Consider the following 15,335-nt stretch of genomic DNA (forward strand, 5'->3'; position numbering starts at 1 on the left):
CTCTAGGCCAACTTGTGAACTCAGAGTATAAAACACAAATCCCAGACTGGCCAAATGCCTGATGCTTCTCCCTGTGTGACTCTCTGCCCCTCCTGCAAAGATTAGCATTCCTGAGAATGGTAATGGCTCCCCCTTTACAACTTTTGGGCATCTAAAGATAAGTTGGGTAGCCTAACCAGCCTAGAGGACAAAGAGTAAGGTACATTTCCCCAGAGCAGGGCACTCTTGTGTGAGCTACTTTTCCCTAAGGAACTCCACAGGGAGGCAAGCCTGCAGAGGGCTGCTGCTTGACTCTACCTGGGAATCCACAGCGCATGTTCTCCAGCTCCCAACGAGGGAGTAAATGGCAAGTTAGAGAAATGCTCCCAAAGTATTGACTTCCCTAACTCTATGCAAGGGGAAGACCGGCCGGCTGGCACTGACCCCCAGTTCTCTATGGAGTACAGAGTGGGGTCCCCATATCCAAGGCTTCTTCCCATTGCCGATCCTCTTGGTACCAATTCCTGTCCTTCCATAGCCACCGCCAACGGCAAATGCATCATCTAAGCTGGGGCAAGCCTGCCACACCCTGATGTCAGCCCTAAGCCGTCCTGGGCTTCAGGCAGCTTCCACACAGCCGCAGAGCAGGGAGGATGCACTTCGGAACAAGCAGAAGGAATTACAAAAGTGAACACAAACTGCAGGTGCCCTGAGCTAGTAAAACAGCAGGTGTCTTAAAGGGATTTAGATGTGCAGGTGTGAGCCACAGCCACGTTTTGGGGTGAGCTGCACGGAGTCCAGCTACGCAGCAACTGGAATCTAGAATGTCAGGGCAGTGGGGAAGTGACAGAGAGGGTGGTGTTTGAGTGTGGGGGGCCTTGCAGGAGGTGACGAGGCAGCACAGACATATAAAAACCGGCCAGCAGCTGCACGTCAGGGTTACCTTAAGCAACAAAGCCTTCAGCTTCCAGTAAGCGTTCCTATAAAGCACGCGCATGCTAAGGCTGTTCTGATCGACAAAATTCAGATCATCACAACTGTCCTTGATTGTATTCAGTAAAACTGAGATCCAGAGGAGTGAAATGGCTCCTCAAAGTCACACCACAGAGCCACATCTAGAAGCCTCCCTAGTGAGCATGGCATGCCCCCACATTCCGATTGTACCCTCGCTGTGTCTGGCTTCCCATATATGGCCCGCGCCATAGGGCGGTTATGGGGTTAATCAACAGGAGGGTGACTGCGGAGTCTTCTGCAGATGGGTGTCCGGTAGGATTTGGGGGTAAGTTTACTTACTATTTAATGTTATTGTGTGCATGCACGTCATGGTGAAAGAGGGGACGTCAAAGGCAACTTGCGGGAGATGGCGGTCTCCCCCACCCGGATGCTGGGGGCCAGGCTTTCACAGAAAGTGGTTTTTCCCACAGAGCCATCTCTGGCCCAGGATGGACTATTTTTTCTGTTTGGCCCAGGCTCTTTAGGGCTCTTTAGAGGCTCCCACAGGCTGGGAGGCAGAGACGGTGGGAAGCTTCGTACATGATCCATATCTGGCTCCTGTGAGGGCTGCGGGGCAGCCAGAACCTAACTTTAGCTCAGCTCCGAGGACATTTCCATCAAGACGGTGTCTGAATGTTTACCCAGAGACCGCTGGAGGCACCACACGACTTGTGGGAAGATGCCTGAATAGCTACTCACTGTGCCAGGCCTGGCTCAGAACGGCCCCAGGAGGTGCTGCACTGGGGAGAAGATAGAGGGGGAGCATCTGGGGTGTCACCTGCCATGCTCCCACCGCGGTAGCCGTTAAATGGAGACCTCCATGATGGTTGCTACACCAAAGTGTCTCCCCAGGTCACATGGCATGTAAATTAAGCAAAGATGTTAACACTCGGGAGCTGGAGAGAGCCGAGAGGTCAGGAGCGCTGACTGCCCTTCCAAAGGACCCAGGCTCAGTTTCCAACACCCACACGGCATCAAACAGGATGCAAACTAAACACCATAAACATAAAATAACTAATTTTTAATTAAAAATAACACATGGGAGGGTTGGACATGGTGGCTCACAGCTGTAACCCTTGGCTCTCCAAAGGCTGAGGCAGGAGGACCACCAGCTTGAAGCTAGCTCATGAGATCCTGCCTCAAAAGGAACCAACAAAACAAAACAGAACAGATACTGTGCGTTATGGAGAGGATTGAGGTCAAGAGTCATGCAAACCGAATGCTAGTGCTTTGCTGCTCCATCAGAGGGTGCTTTCGAAGCCTCGGCTCTGCCAGCTCTGCCCAGCATTCCCAGCATTCCCAGCATTCCCAGCATTCCCAGCATTCCCAGCATTCCCAGCATTCCCAGCATTCCCAGCATTCCCAGCCTGGGTAGCCCTGGAGGAAGGAGGTTTCCTTAGCAAACAGGACTCTTCAGCTGGTCTTTAAAACCTGCAGAAGTTAGACAAGCAAAGAATGAGGCAGGCTCTCTGGCAAAGGAGCACCAAATGCCCCAGTCACCTGTGTCCCCACCCTTGAGAGGAGAGGTGGGGCATCCAGGTAACCCCAGGAGGCAAGCTGTTGGTCACTATCAGTTATCCTGGAAGTTTTCTGGGACCGGCCCTGAACCTCTGCAGTGCTGGATCCCCGAAGAGGACAACAGAAGCTGAGTGGTCACCAGGTGTGTGTGAGGAGGTGGAGGAGGGATCCAGTGGCCGGAGGAAGGGAGGATAGCAAGGGAGGGCTGGACCACGACTCTCCTCTCCTGTCTCAGTCAGGTTCCTGGTGCCTTTTCTATAAATAACTTCAATTATTTCTGCTTCCAATTTTTAACATTCCTATGTATTTTAACAACCTGTCCTATCAATGAGCTAGGTACCGTTTACATTCTGTCGTTTTAGTCACTGTATTAAGCATCTTCAATATTACATGTATGTCTTTAAAATTGAAGACAGCTTGTGTGTGCATGTGTGTGTGCATGTGTGTGGTGTGTGTGCCATAGGCATGTGGGGCCCACAGAAACCAGCAGGGGGTGTCAGATCTCCTGGAGCTGGAGTTACAGCTAGTTATGAGCTACTGCAACCTGGCCAAACTATGTTTGATCCCAGATGCTAGACAGTGTCTGGTCTGGCAGTGCTTGAATGAGAGAATAATTTCACCATGCTTTAAAAAAAAGCTTAGTCGGGTGGTGGCACACACCCTTAATCCCAGCACTGGCGGGGAGGGGCAGAGGCAGGCGGAACTCTGTGAGTTCCAGGACAGGCTCGAAACCCTGTCTCAACAAACAAACAAGAAATCTTGTGTGCTACACCTATTTAACCCTCCTCTCCCCATCCTTCCTGCAAACACACATCCTTTTTTGCCACCATATGTGAAAGTGTTTTATAAAATTTTGATCTTTGATAGATTTAAAAAGAAGGAAGAAAAAAGGAAGGAGAGAGAGAGAGAGAGAGAGAGAGAGAGAGAGAGAGAGAGAGAGAGAGAGAGAGAGAGAGAGAGAGAGAGAGAGAGGGATCCCGAGCCCCCTAACTGGGGATCTGCAGTGCAGGACAGGGAGGAACCTCCTGATGCGCTTTGGCCTGCCAGGGTGTTGTCGGTGCACTCCCTGATAAATCCTAAGGCAGGAACACCAATGCTCCATTCTCCAAAGATGATTGAGAGGTAAGGCTAGGAGGAAATGACCCACCGGCCTTCTTACTCACTCAACAGAGAAAGATCAAAGCATCACAGGAAGAGATCAAATATTTGCGCCAGGGCTTTCAAATGCACCACAGTAAGTGATTAACGGATGATTGTGTAAGCCTTGTGTCATTTGAGAAAGGGAAGGGACTGTTTTATTTCCTCTGCAGTGCTGGATATTGAACCCAGGACCCACGTGTGCTAAGCACACACTCTCTACCACTGGGCTACACCCCAACAGGGGGATTATAAATGCAAAATGTGAAACAGGGGTCAGGAGGTATCAAAGAAATAAAAATAAATGTATTGCTTTCTCAGAAGTTTTAAAGGAAGCTGTGGACTGTAATCTTCAGAAAAGTTAATGTTCAGGGGTTTGGTTTTGTTTGAACTTTATATGTGTGAGCTGTTTGCTTGCATGTATGTAAGTGCACCGGTGCCCAAGGAAGCCAGCAGAAGGTGCCAAATCAGCTGGAGCTGGCTTAACAAATCAGTCGTAAGTGGCTTTGTGGGTGGTGGGTCCTGGTCCCCTGCAAGAGCAGCCAAGGCTCTTAACCACTGAGCCATCTCACCAATCCTGATTTGGGTTGGTTGGTTTGTTGGTTTGTTTGTTTGTTTTGTTTTGTTTTTGCTTTCTCAACAGAGTTTTGTTATATATTCTAAGCTGACATTGAATTTGTAAAAATCCTTCTGCTTCAGCTTCTGGAATATTGAGATTAAGGTATGTGCCACCACAACAAATGAAAAACATTCTTTTAAAAAATATTAATTTGACAGAGCAGTAGGGGTGCACGCCTTTAATCCTAGCACTCAGGAGACAGAGGCAGATGAATCTCTGTGAGTTCAAGACCAGCCTGGTCTACAAGAGCGAGTTCCAGAGTAGCCACAGAAAAACCCTGTCTCAAAAAACAAAACAAAAAAAGATTAATTTGTATTGCCTTTTATTTCTCTGTGTGTGTGCGTGTGTGTGTGAGAGTGTGTGTGTTATATGTATGTGGTGTTTGTGTTATATGTATGTGGTATGTGTGTGTGAGAGAGAGTATGTGTGTGTTATATGTATGTGGTGTGTGTGTAAGAGAGTGTGTGTATGTGTGTTATATGTATGTGGTGTATATGTGTGAGAAAGAGAGTGTGTGTGTTATATGTATGTGGTGTGTGTGTGCTATATGTATGTGGTGTGTGTGTGTGAGTGTATGTGTGTTATATGTATGTGGTGTGTTATATGTATGTGGTGTGTGTGTGAGAGAGAGTGTGTTATATGTATGTGGTGTGTGTGTTATATGTATGTGGTATGTGTGTGAGAGAGTTGTGTAAGAGTGTGTGTGTGACAGAGAGAGTGTGTGTGTTATATGTATGTGGTATGTGTATGTTATATGTATGTGTGGTGTGTGTAAGAAAGAGAGAATATGTGTGAGTGTGTTACATGTGTATGTTGTGTGTTACATGTGTGTTGTGTGTTATATGTGTATGTGTTGTGTGTGTGTGTGTGTGAGGGTGCACACCTGCAGCAGCACGCATGTGTAGGCCAGACTTAGTTCTCCCCTTGATTCCCAAGCAGGGTCTCTGTTTCTGATGCAGGGCTGCACACTGGGCCATGATCTTTTGGGCGAGTCTCCTGCTTTCACATCCCCCCCCCCAGGAGTGCTGGAAGTACAGATATTAACACAGCATCCATCATTTACTGAGTTCCAGGACCTGAAAAACTATTCAGACTTCTCCCACCAGATGAGAACCATCTCCTGGACCTGCAACGGTGTTTGTTTGTTTATGGGGAGAAATTCGCTTTATTCACATGTAGGCTGGACCTAGACAAGTGCCTGGAGATGGTCCATCAGCCCCACCCACAGGCCCCTGTGCATATGTGTGATAATCTTATAAAAGCTGTCACATGAGCATTTGAGAGTGAGCTTTTTGTTGTTTTATTTATTTTTGAGATTGTTATTTTTAGTAGAACAATAAACACCTTATTACATGACCTATGAATGATGGTTATTTGCCTCTCTGGGCTTCGGTTTTTCCTCAGGTAGAACTCCAGGCCCTTGCCTTCTAGCACACAGCCATCTGCTCTGCCACTCTGACCCGGTCCCGAGGTCAGGCAGGCCAGAAGCCCAACTGCCGGAACGGCTCCTCTGGAAGACTGGTGATTTTAGTGTGCTTTTTCCTTTCATCGTGTTTCTTTGGTTGTTTTTTGTTTAATATTTCTTCCTCCCCAGGAGTCAGCTTGCCCCCTTCTTGTGGCCCAGGGACAGTGGACATAACACACACAACACACACACTGCCAATGAGCGCAATGCGGTTCTTCACCAGGGTCTTGGTGTGAGCCAGCGTGTTACTGGACGCATTGTAGTCACACCAACACTCAGAGCCCCAGGAAAAGCTCCCCACATCCAATCTTAGGGCACGGTCCTTCTTACTGCCTCCCCGAACTCGGGCTGAGCGTATACAGCAAGGGCCATCTTAGTGTTGGCAGCAGGCCATCCCAGATCATACTTCCTCTTCTTGGGGTAGGGTTTCTCTGACCCCACCCCCCAGTCTTGTGGTACTTATGCCAGTTGTCCCGAGAGATGACCATCACTTGGTGCTGACTGGAAAGAGGAAGCGCAAAGCTTCACCTGAGATCATGTAGTTTTTGGTTTTTGGTTTTTGGAGACAGGGTTTCTCTGCATTGGTTTTGGAGTCTGTCATAGAACTCACTCTGTAGACCAGGCTGGCCCCGAACTCACAGAGATCCGCCTGCCTCTGCCTCCCCCCCACCAGTGCTGGGATTAAAGGCATGTGCCACCAACGCCTGGCTATGAGATCATGTTGTAATTACAACATTTCCCCCTCCCTTGCCTTCCCGCCAAACCCTGATACACTGTCCTTCAAATTCATGGCCTCTTTCTTCATCATGTATATACATGTAGGTTCCCAAATATGGCTTTTTGAGTCCATACAATGTACTTGTGTGTATGTTTTCCGAGCTGACCGTTTGGACCGGACAGCCAGTTGCTGTGCTGATCCCTGGGGAGGCCGCCTCTCCCGCTCCCAGCTTTCCTCAGTTGCCTGAGGCCTCCTGGGCTTTTCCCTGTGCTGTCTGTCGTGTTTGCTGGTGCCCTTGTTCTGCACACACCAGGCAGTCATGTTAGTGAGACTTCATGGGTGCAGCGTCTGCTGTTCCTAGGAGATTTAATGTCACAGCTCCGTCAGCACCTCAGAGATGAAGCACACAGTCTGTTTGGACAGGTAATAAGGTAGCCCACACACACTGCATGCCTGCCACACAGGGCACCAAGCTCCAGCTCCACTCTCTCACTGGTACCCATGACCTGTAGCTCCAAGCTAGGGTTTCCTGGCTCACCAGCAGCAAGGCTTTTCAAAGTTGTAGCTACTTGGGCAGAAATATCATGGTACTAAGGGTCTTCTTGCAGTGGGAGAGGGTATATTTGCCTTCACTTTCCTGTCCTTAACAAACACTGTCTGTCTGTCTGTCTTTCTATGTGCTGCTGTCAGTTCTGTTTGCCTGTATTGACCAACGTTTTCTCTGGTGTGAGAAACCCCTGGCTTGAGACCTGTGCCTACTCCTGTTGGGGACCTGAATCCTTTAGCCTCTTCCAGGTTTCCCAGAGAACCAGAGAACACCCACACAAAAAAAGAGAAAAGAAAACACCGCCTGTCCCGCTCCAGGAGCAGAAGCGCTCACTGTTTTGCTGTCTGTCTCCTGCTCACAGTCAGGGTTGGCCGTGTGTGGAGGTGTGGAGGCCAGACCTCTCGTCCAGGGACTCCTGTCATCCAAGAATGGACACAGAGAAGAATAGGTCTCTGAGCATTCCTTCTCCTGCATGGCTGTTCCGAGCAGACTCAGGGAAGGAGGAAAGGTCCCCTGGGCTGAACCTGAACTGACAGAAAAGAGAAAGTTCTATTCCTTTGTTTTTCATGATTTGTGTCTTCTTCTCAACCAATGCTTCATGTGATTGAAACACTCAAAACCTAAAAAATCCAAAAAAGAAAAAAAAGATCTGGGCTGACAGGGGTTCAATGCCAAACAATGCACTAATTATCTTCTTCTGTGTCAGCCAGATATCAGGTTTGTGCTCAAGTAAATCCAGACAGAGAGCTCTTACCCAAGCAGGGGTCCAAATGAGAGACCAGCATCCCTGAGAACTCTGGGAAAACTGACTTTACCAAGATCCAGACTAGTAGGGGAGCATACAAGAACTTCCTGGGTGGGTAGATGCCTTCCCCATCTGGACTGAAATTATTTAAATAGCAGCTTTTAAAGTTCCTCCAGGAACTAGTCCCCTGATTTGACCTCCCACTAACATTGGGGTAGGCTGGCTTTCATAGCAAAAATCTCTCAATTGAAAACTTCATCGTGTCATTGTGCATGTAGACATCAGAGTTCTGAGCAGGTAAAAAGAAAAAAAGTCCAACAAAACTCTCATTAGAGTCCAGTAAAGGGTGTTGGAAAGGTGGTTGGAAAGAAAGTGGTCCCCAAAGGAAGTGGTACTATTATGAGGTGTGGCCTTGTTGGAGTAGGTGTGGTCTTGTTGGAGGAAGTGTGTCCCTGTGGAGGTGGGCTTTGAGGTCTCATATAGGCTCAAGCCATGCCCAGTGAGACAGTCTACTTCCTGTTGCCTTCTGATTTAGATGTAGCCAGCACCATGTCTGCCTTCATGCCACCATGTCCTGTCATGGTGATAATGAACTAAACCTCTGAAACTGTAAGCCACGCTAATTAATGTTTCTCCTTTTAAAGTGTTGTCATGGTCACGGCGTCTCTTCACAGCAATAGAAACCCTAACTAAGACAGATGAATATACCTCATTCCTTTGTTGCACTTAGGGCCTGCTGCACCCCATACGGGAAGGGGGCATTTACCGGTTTTGAGATTATGTGCAGAAGACCTCCTCCACTGCTTCCCAGGCTCAGTGACCAGCAGTTAGCGGAACTCACTAAAGCCCTCCAGTTCTCCATAAAGGCTATTCATTGGACTATCTGAGAAACCCAGGCCACCTCCAAATCCACCACCAGTGTCCCCTTGTTCAAGTCCAAAAGTCTGAGTCAGGCGGGGAGTCAAAGGGACCCTGAAACCAACTTAGAAAGGACCCTACATGGTGATTGTTTTCATTCTTGTAGCTGTAAAAGTAGCTGGCATTACACCATGGATGGATCCACCACACCTGGGTCAAGACAGCAGAAGCCACAGATGTCACTACCGAATGGAGTGTCTCCCAGACTGTGGACCCATTAGGCTTCATCGGTCACCAGGCCCTTTGCTCCCCGTCTCTCTACCTCCTCCTGAGTGTTGTGTCTTGTCCTATGGGTGTAAGGACAGGGTCAGGGTCCAACCCCTACACCCTCAGGCCTGGGCCTGGGAACTGAGGATGGCATTAGCTAGTGTGACTACAGACCAGCAACCATATTCATCTTGACCTTTGTCACCAGCGCCCCCACTTCAAATGTCTGCTTGTGTTAAAGAAAGGGAAGATATGAGACAGAAACAGAGTTTACAAGTCTATACATGCCCTGTGGCTAGGCCTCCTAGTTGCCAGAAACAAGGGAGCTTTTATTGCAAAAATTGGGATTATAAAACTGAGCCTTGGGGCTGGAGAGATGGCTCAGAGGTTAAGAGCACTGGCTGTTCTTCCAGAGGTCCTGAGTTCAATTCCTAGCAACCACATGGTGGCTCACAACCATCTGTAATGAGATCTGATGCCTTCTTCTGATATGCAATCAGAACACTGTATACATAATAAATAAATCTTTAAAAAATATCCTGGCATTTGGGAAATAGGGGAAACCTGGGGAATCAGACTCCATGCCACAGGAAGGAACCCTGGGGATAGATTTACTAGAAACTGCCCCTGCCAAGACCTTTAGGGTCCTAAACTCACCCAGGGCCAGAGTTTGTTTGTTTATAATTTATTTCTCTATACCATAAGGCTCCCAAAAGTGGGACTACTGACTTGGTGGAATATATTCAAGGTTTACCCATGCTGTAGCATACTTTAGTATGCCAATCTTTTTTATGATGAAAGATTCCTTAATGTGGGTTTATCACAACTGGTTCCAAACCTGTTCTCATTTCCTCCATCTGTATCCACTGAGCATCAAGCACCCCTTATCCAGTGTTTTGTTTGTTTGTTTGGTTGGTTTTGTTTTGTTTTCTCTGTATAGTTTTGGAGCTTTTCCTGGAACTCGCTCTGTAGCCTAGGCTGGCCTTGAACTCATAGAGATCCACCTGCCTCTGACTCCCGAGTGGTGGGATTAAAGGTGTGCGATCACCATCGCCGGGCATTATCCAGTGTCCTAAATCAACCCTTTGCAGGTGTTCCTTGATCTTTTCCTCCCATCACCATCAAACCCTCAGACAATACAGAAGTCTTGTCTCTACCCTGTGATCTCGCTCCCTGCCCCTTCTGTTGTCATGAGTCCCACCCGCAGTTCAGGATGTCCTCCTTTCTCACGTAGACGACTTTGCCAGTCCCCTGAGACGGGGCCCCGGCTCCTCCATCTGCTCAGTACATCGTGGCAGGAGTGACCTTCGCTTTCATAGCTGATGGGGTCTCTATCTTGTTCAAAACCCTTCAACCATCCATGGTCCTTGGGACTGTTGGGAGGCCCTGCTGGGTAGAGGTTGCATTCTGCCATAGCCCGGCAGCTCTCTCCAAGCTCAGCAAAATGAAGGACCTCTTCCCCAGTGAGGTCTTCTGCTCTCTACCTGCCCTTATTTGGAGGATGTCTCTAGGCCCAGATGCCTAACTTATCTCAAGGATGACCCTTGACGTAGTTCCCTGCAAATATTCTTCCCCTGATGCCCACATGGTAATTAGGTATGCTCTAGCCAATCTGATAGAGCTGTGCTTCCCCTGGTCCAGCTGTATGATAAGAGTGTGCCATTTAATGCAAATTAGAGTTTGTCCCTAGCTACCCTCCCCAAACCTACGCATTCCATATACAGTGGGTCTCACTGAAGTCATATCCCAGAGGGCTACCTTTGTTGCATCTACAGCCATCCTTATTCCCTGCCTCTGCTCCCTCCATCCTCATGGACTGGTGGCCAGCAATCCCTGAGGAAGAAGGAGGACCACACAGGACAATTTCCAAAATTTTCGTGGAAGCTCCTAGGTCCACTCAGGACGTGTGCCCTCTTCACCCTCAATCCCGTCTTACGCGGTAGCTCTGGCCCTGACAAAGGAAGGCACAGACGAAGATACCTCACCCTGCCGAGTTTCCTCCATCCCATCCTGTCCACCCAACCAGACGAGAGCCCACACGGCTACCTGCTGTCCCAAGTGAGCCCACACGGCTACCTGCTGTCCCAAGTCTATCTCTCTCAGTAGTGGCTTCTTCATCGTCAAATCTTCACTCCCATGCTAATATTATGCACAGAAAGGGGGTGTCATGGCTCCGCCCACTCCAGTCACTATTACATTTCATTCTTTACATATGTAGCCAACCTTAAAAGTCTTTTTTTTTTCAAGACAGGTTTATCTGTGTAGTTTTGGAGCCTGTCCTGGAACTTGCTCTATAGACCAGGCTGGCCTCGAACTCACAGAGATCCTCCTGCCTCTGACTCCCAAGTGCTGGGATTAAGGACATGTACCACCACTGCCTGGCTAACCTTAAAAGTCATATTGGTTTAGCCTGATGGCACATACCTTTAATCCCAGCACTACTAAAACCAGGGCTACACAGATAAACACTGTCATGAAAACCCAAACCAAACAAATGAATGAATAAAAGTCTTATTGGTTTATTCATTTGTTTATAATCTATTTGTCTACATGGCGATGCCCCTGAGAAGGGGACTATTGACTTACTCAGGCATGACTCAACAGCTACCATGTAAATAATATAGGCTAACATGGAAGGGATTACCTTTAAAGTAAATACGTCAAATTACTTCAACCTCTGTTGAAGCTGCTCACTGGGTCACTGGGATTTCCTCTTCCTGGTTCAAGTCCTCTTCATCCCTCGACCTCCGGAGCCACTCTCTGACTGACCGGCTCACTTCCTGTTTCCTCCCCTCTGCCTCCTCCTCCCAGCAGAGGCCTTTCCTCACCATCAAGGTCTGAGTTCTCTCCATCAATATATAATCATAATGAGTCCCCTCTAGGTGGCATCTGGGTCACGCTGTGTGACCAAAGTAATCCCCATCACTGACTACCTGGTGGGTGACCCTTGGAGGTCCCTTGTGTCCTGAGGTACAAGACTCTCAGCTCTCAGTGGAGGATTCCTGAGGATTCTGCAGTCCCTGAAACCTCACCAAGCATGTGAGACCTCATTAAGCATCGTCACGCAATTGCATGGCAGACTGAAAAGAAACTGCTCCACACAGGCAGACTGCCTGTCCCCACAACAGACCTGTGAGAAAACAAATGTGGACCCAATGCAGGGCAGTGCTGACCAGCAGAGATAGAATGGAAACTATAAATATAATTTAAACTGTTCTACTGACCACATTAACCATAAAAAATAGGTAAAGTCAGTTTTAATATTCTTTAACCCAGTCTATTTAAATATTATCATTTCGGCAGAGTATTATTTCATTCATTATCATTTCAACACCCATAACATAAAATTTTGAGTGAGCCATCTTTTCTCACAGGGTTATCTTTGAAATCCAAGTGCAGTTACTCCACATGTACCACTCGGTCTGGTCTAGCCATAGCCAAGTGACAACAGCAGCTGCCAGACGGGACACGGGAGACCTCTGCAGTGTCCACAGCTGGAAACAGCTGACCATGGTGCCCCGAGCGCTGACAAAAAGCTCAGCTTACTGAGCTACCTCCCCAAGCTACCCAGGATCAGGCGGAGGCTCCTCGTTGGTCCCGCTGGGGCTTCTCACAGGGCTGCCACCCTGGGGTAAAAGAGCTCCGCTACTGTTATCCAGTGGGGAGGAAGCGCCTCTCGTCCCCACGCCATCCTCACTCTTGTCTGCAGCCACTATTCGAGTTTCTGCAAAGTGAACCAGACCGTCAGCCAAGTGTCCGTTCAGAGTTCACTGCATGCGAGCCGCCTGCCAGGCCCTAGGTATAGGACCTGGTTCCTGCCCCTCTGGACGCTCAGTCTCAAGAGAGCTCCTCCCCACACCCCCTGCCCGCCCACTCTTCTGGCGTTTTCTCCCTTCCTCTCCCAGGCTTCATGCCCCTCTCCTGGTGACGGGCTGCCCGCCTCCCAGCCATGCTACTTTAGGATTAGTTTCTATTTCACACTTTGGCCTGGTCCCTCCTGGTCCTGGGAAGGTTTCTGTGTATGAGTCACTTGCCTCAAGGAGCACCAGGTGGCAAAGATGATGGGGTCACCAGGAGGGTAAGGAGGAAGTCTGTGCTGCACAGTGAGGTCACAGTTGGGGGCCCTGTGGCCTCAAGATCAATCTGGAATGACCCGCACTGAGCTTATCCTGAGAATAACTCGCACCTAACGTGGGGAAGGACAGGAACGTCTGGGGCAGAGCAGTGAGATTCCCCACCTCCCATCAGCCTTTTGACTGAGACCCAGGGTCGTGCGTTTGTGTCCGTTTAGTATCTGACAAGTGCCACATGTCCAAGGGTAAGATGCTGGATTCCAGAGCGGGGAGAAGCAGGAGCAGACTGCAGGCCCTCTCCCAATGTGTTGCTGTGCTCCAGGCTCCCGAGCCTCCACACTGGGCCAGGGTGAGCGCTCTGCATGGGCCAGTGGGCAGTGAGCACGGTTCCACAGCTGTCCATTGCTTTACAGGGAAAGGTTCCTTCTGAGTGAGTCCGTATCTTCACGCTCTCCCAATGGCTTGGTTGGCATGGCTAACGGCTAAAAGGACAATAACTAAAGAGGTTGGAGGGGGTGGCGGGGACCTAAACGAGGGCCTGGCATGAACTAAACCCAGGCCGACATCCTGAGTCTCCACCTCCGGGTAAGCACTGTACTGCTCTTAGGAGAGTTCAAGAGTTCGGTGAGCAAACTATCTTGCTGGGTCTATGAAACACATATGGGACTGCAGCCTGGGAAGTCTGAGAAACTTGCCTGTATGTGTGTGAAGACTCGGAGTGTACCAGCCAGTCACAGCTTAAAGACCCAGTGTTCCCAGTGAGAACTGGCCAGACAGCCATGGGAAAGACTTCAGATTGCCAGGCCCTCTGCAGCCCTATGAACCCACCACATGATTTTACAGTAGCCCCCTGCCCCCAGTACCTCCCAGGCAGTGACAGGGACAAGAGACAAGCACAGTCTTCTTTAAATGTCAGAGCCCCCGGGCAGGCGCTCCTCCGGGCCTTGTCCTCCCTGCCTCCCTCGGGTTCAGACTTGCATGGTAGTCTCAGGCCTCTCTCCTCTTCCTGCTGGTTTTCTCTCAAGCACTTACCTCCCCTCAGACGGTCTCCAGCATTATTCCCAACTTCATGACTGCTTCTTGAAGGCCCTGGACCAACACAGCCCACTGTGCGCTTTCACACGCCCTCAGCCCCTCAAACACAGCTCCCTGGGGAAGCATGTGATTACCCATAAGGAAGGAACACAGTCAGGACACCCCAGCAGGAAAGCCCCAGCAGGGCACCCCCAAGCGACACATCTCCAGGAGGGCACCCCCAGGAAAGGCCTCCCCAGCAGAGCACCCCAAGCAAGCTACCCCTAGCGCAGCACGCCAGCTCTCTGGCTCAGGCTCAGTCTGGGAGACCCTGCACAGGGAAAGGGCTCCTCTTGCCTCCAGATCAGCCCTACCCCCAAGCCTTGGTGTTTCTTGTGTGCAACTGCCAAACAGCCATCCTTCAAAACCTGGCTCAAGGTCAAGTTCATTCAAAGCACTGCTGCTGGTCAGAACCGCCTGGAGCACTTCTGAAAAAGGTCGAAGGCCATCCAAGTGGTACTTGCCACCAAGCCTGCAGTGCTGAGTCCTTGCGATCCCTGGTAGAAGGAGAGAACAGACTCCTACAAATTCTGACCTCCACATGTGCACTGAGACATGTGAGCCACCATGCCACCACCCCAGAAAAAAATAAAATAAAATAAATGTAAGGCTGGAGCGATGGCTCAGTGGTTAAGAGCATTTCTTGCTCTGGCATAGGATATAGTTTCAGTTCCCAGCAACGTTATGACAGCTAACTCCAGAGATCTGGCACCATCTTCTGGCCTCCAGGAGTACTGCATGCATATGCCACACAGACATACATGCATGCAAACACACCCATAACGTTAAAATAAATAAACCTAAAAAAAAAAAAATAGACCTGGCTGTCTCCAAACAGACCAGCACCCCTGAGATTTGGGGCCCAGGCTGTGTATTGTTTATCCTCAGGGACAGGAACCACATGGAAGCATTTGAGGCAAGCAGGACCAATCCTGTAGCTGCCCCTGGCTCTAAATTCAGATGTTGCCATATCTCTTTCAGCTTCAATTTCTCCTCCTGTGAAAAGGAGCTTGTCATGTTTGTTCCCTGGGGATGAGCTTGTCATGGTCGTTTCCTGGGGTGTTGTAAGACAGGAGACCACCAGGCAGCAGTGGCCGAGGGGCCGGGTCTCAGCTGCCCTCTGTCAAGTCAGACCTTGCAGCAGCAGGGACGGTGTGGGAGATAGCCACACAGGGCCACGAGGCCCTTCCCGGGGCTCCTGGTGCTCATGTGCTTGAGGACGTGGACAGCAGAGACCAAAGACACCTGAGTCCGGGTCTTAAAGATCTGCGTGCTTCTCTTCATACCGGAAGAGAATGTGGGATGTGAGATGCGTGTTCCGGGAAGAGCCAGGGATGCCCAG

General features: G+C 49.5%; 1 long non-coding RNA gene and 1 pseudogene across 1 annotated transcript; both read right to left on the reverse strand.

Moving 5' to 3' along the window:
- Positions 1 to 5,437: 5,437 nt before the first annotated feature.
- On the reverse strand, positions 5,438 to 6,199 carry LOC121141786 (annotated as a pseudogene).
- Positions 6,200 to 11,360: 5,161 nt separating this feature from the next.
- Positions 11,361 to 14,313, reverse strand: LOC121141959. The gene is made up of 2 exons (XR_005878945.1): positions 13,952 to 14,313; positions 11,361 to 13,401 (listed from the first exon to the last, which is right to left on the reverse strand). It is a non-coding gene; the product is annotated as an uncharacterized LOC121141959 (long non-coding RNA).
- Between the last annotated feature and the right edge of the window lie 1,022 nt (positions 14,314 to 15,335).

The sequence above is a fragment of the Mesocricetus auratus genome, unplaced genomic scaffold (assembly GCF_017639785.1).
Source record: "Mesocricetus auratus isolate SY011 unplaced genomic scaffold, BCM_Maur_2.0 Super-Scaffold_100008, whole genome shotgun sequence".
Classification (NCBI taxonomy): Eukaryota; Metazoa; Chordata; class Mammalia; order Rodentia; family Cricetidae; genus Mesocricetus; species Mesocricetus auratus.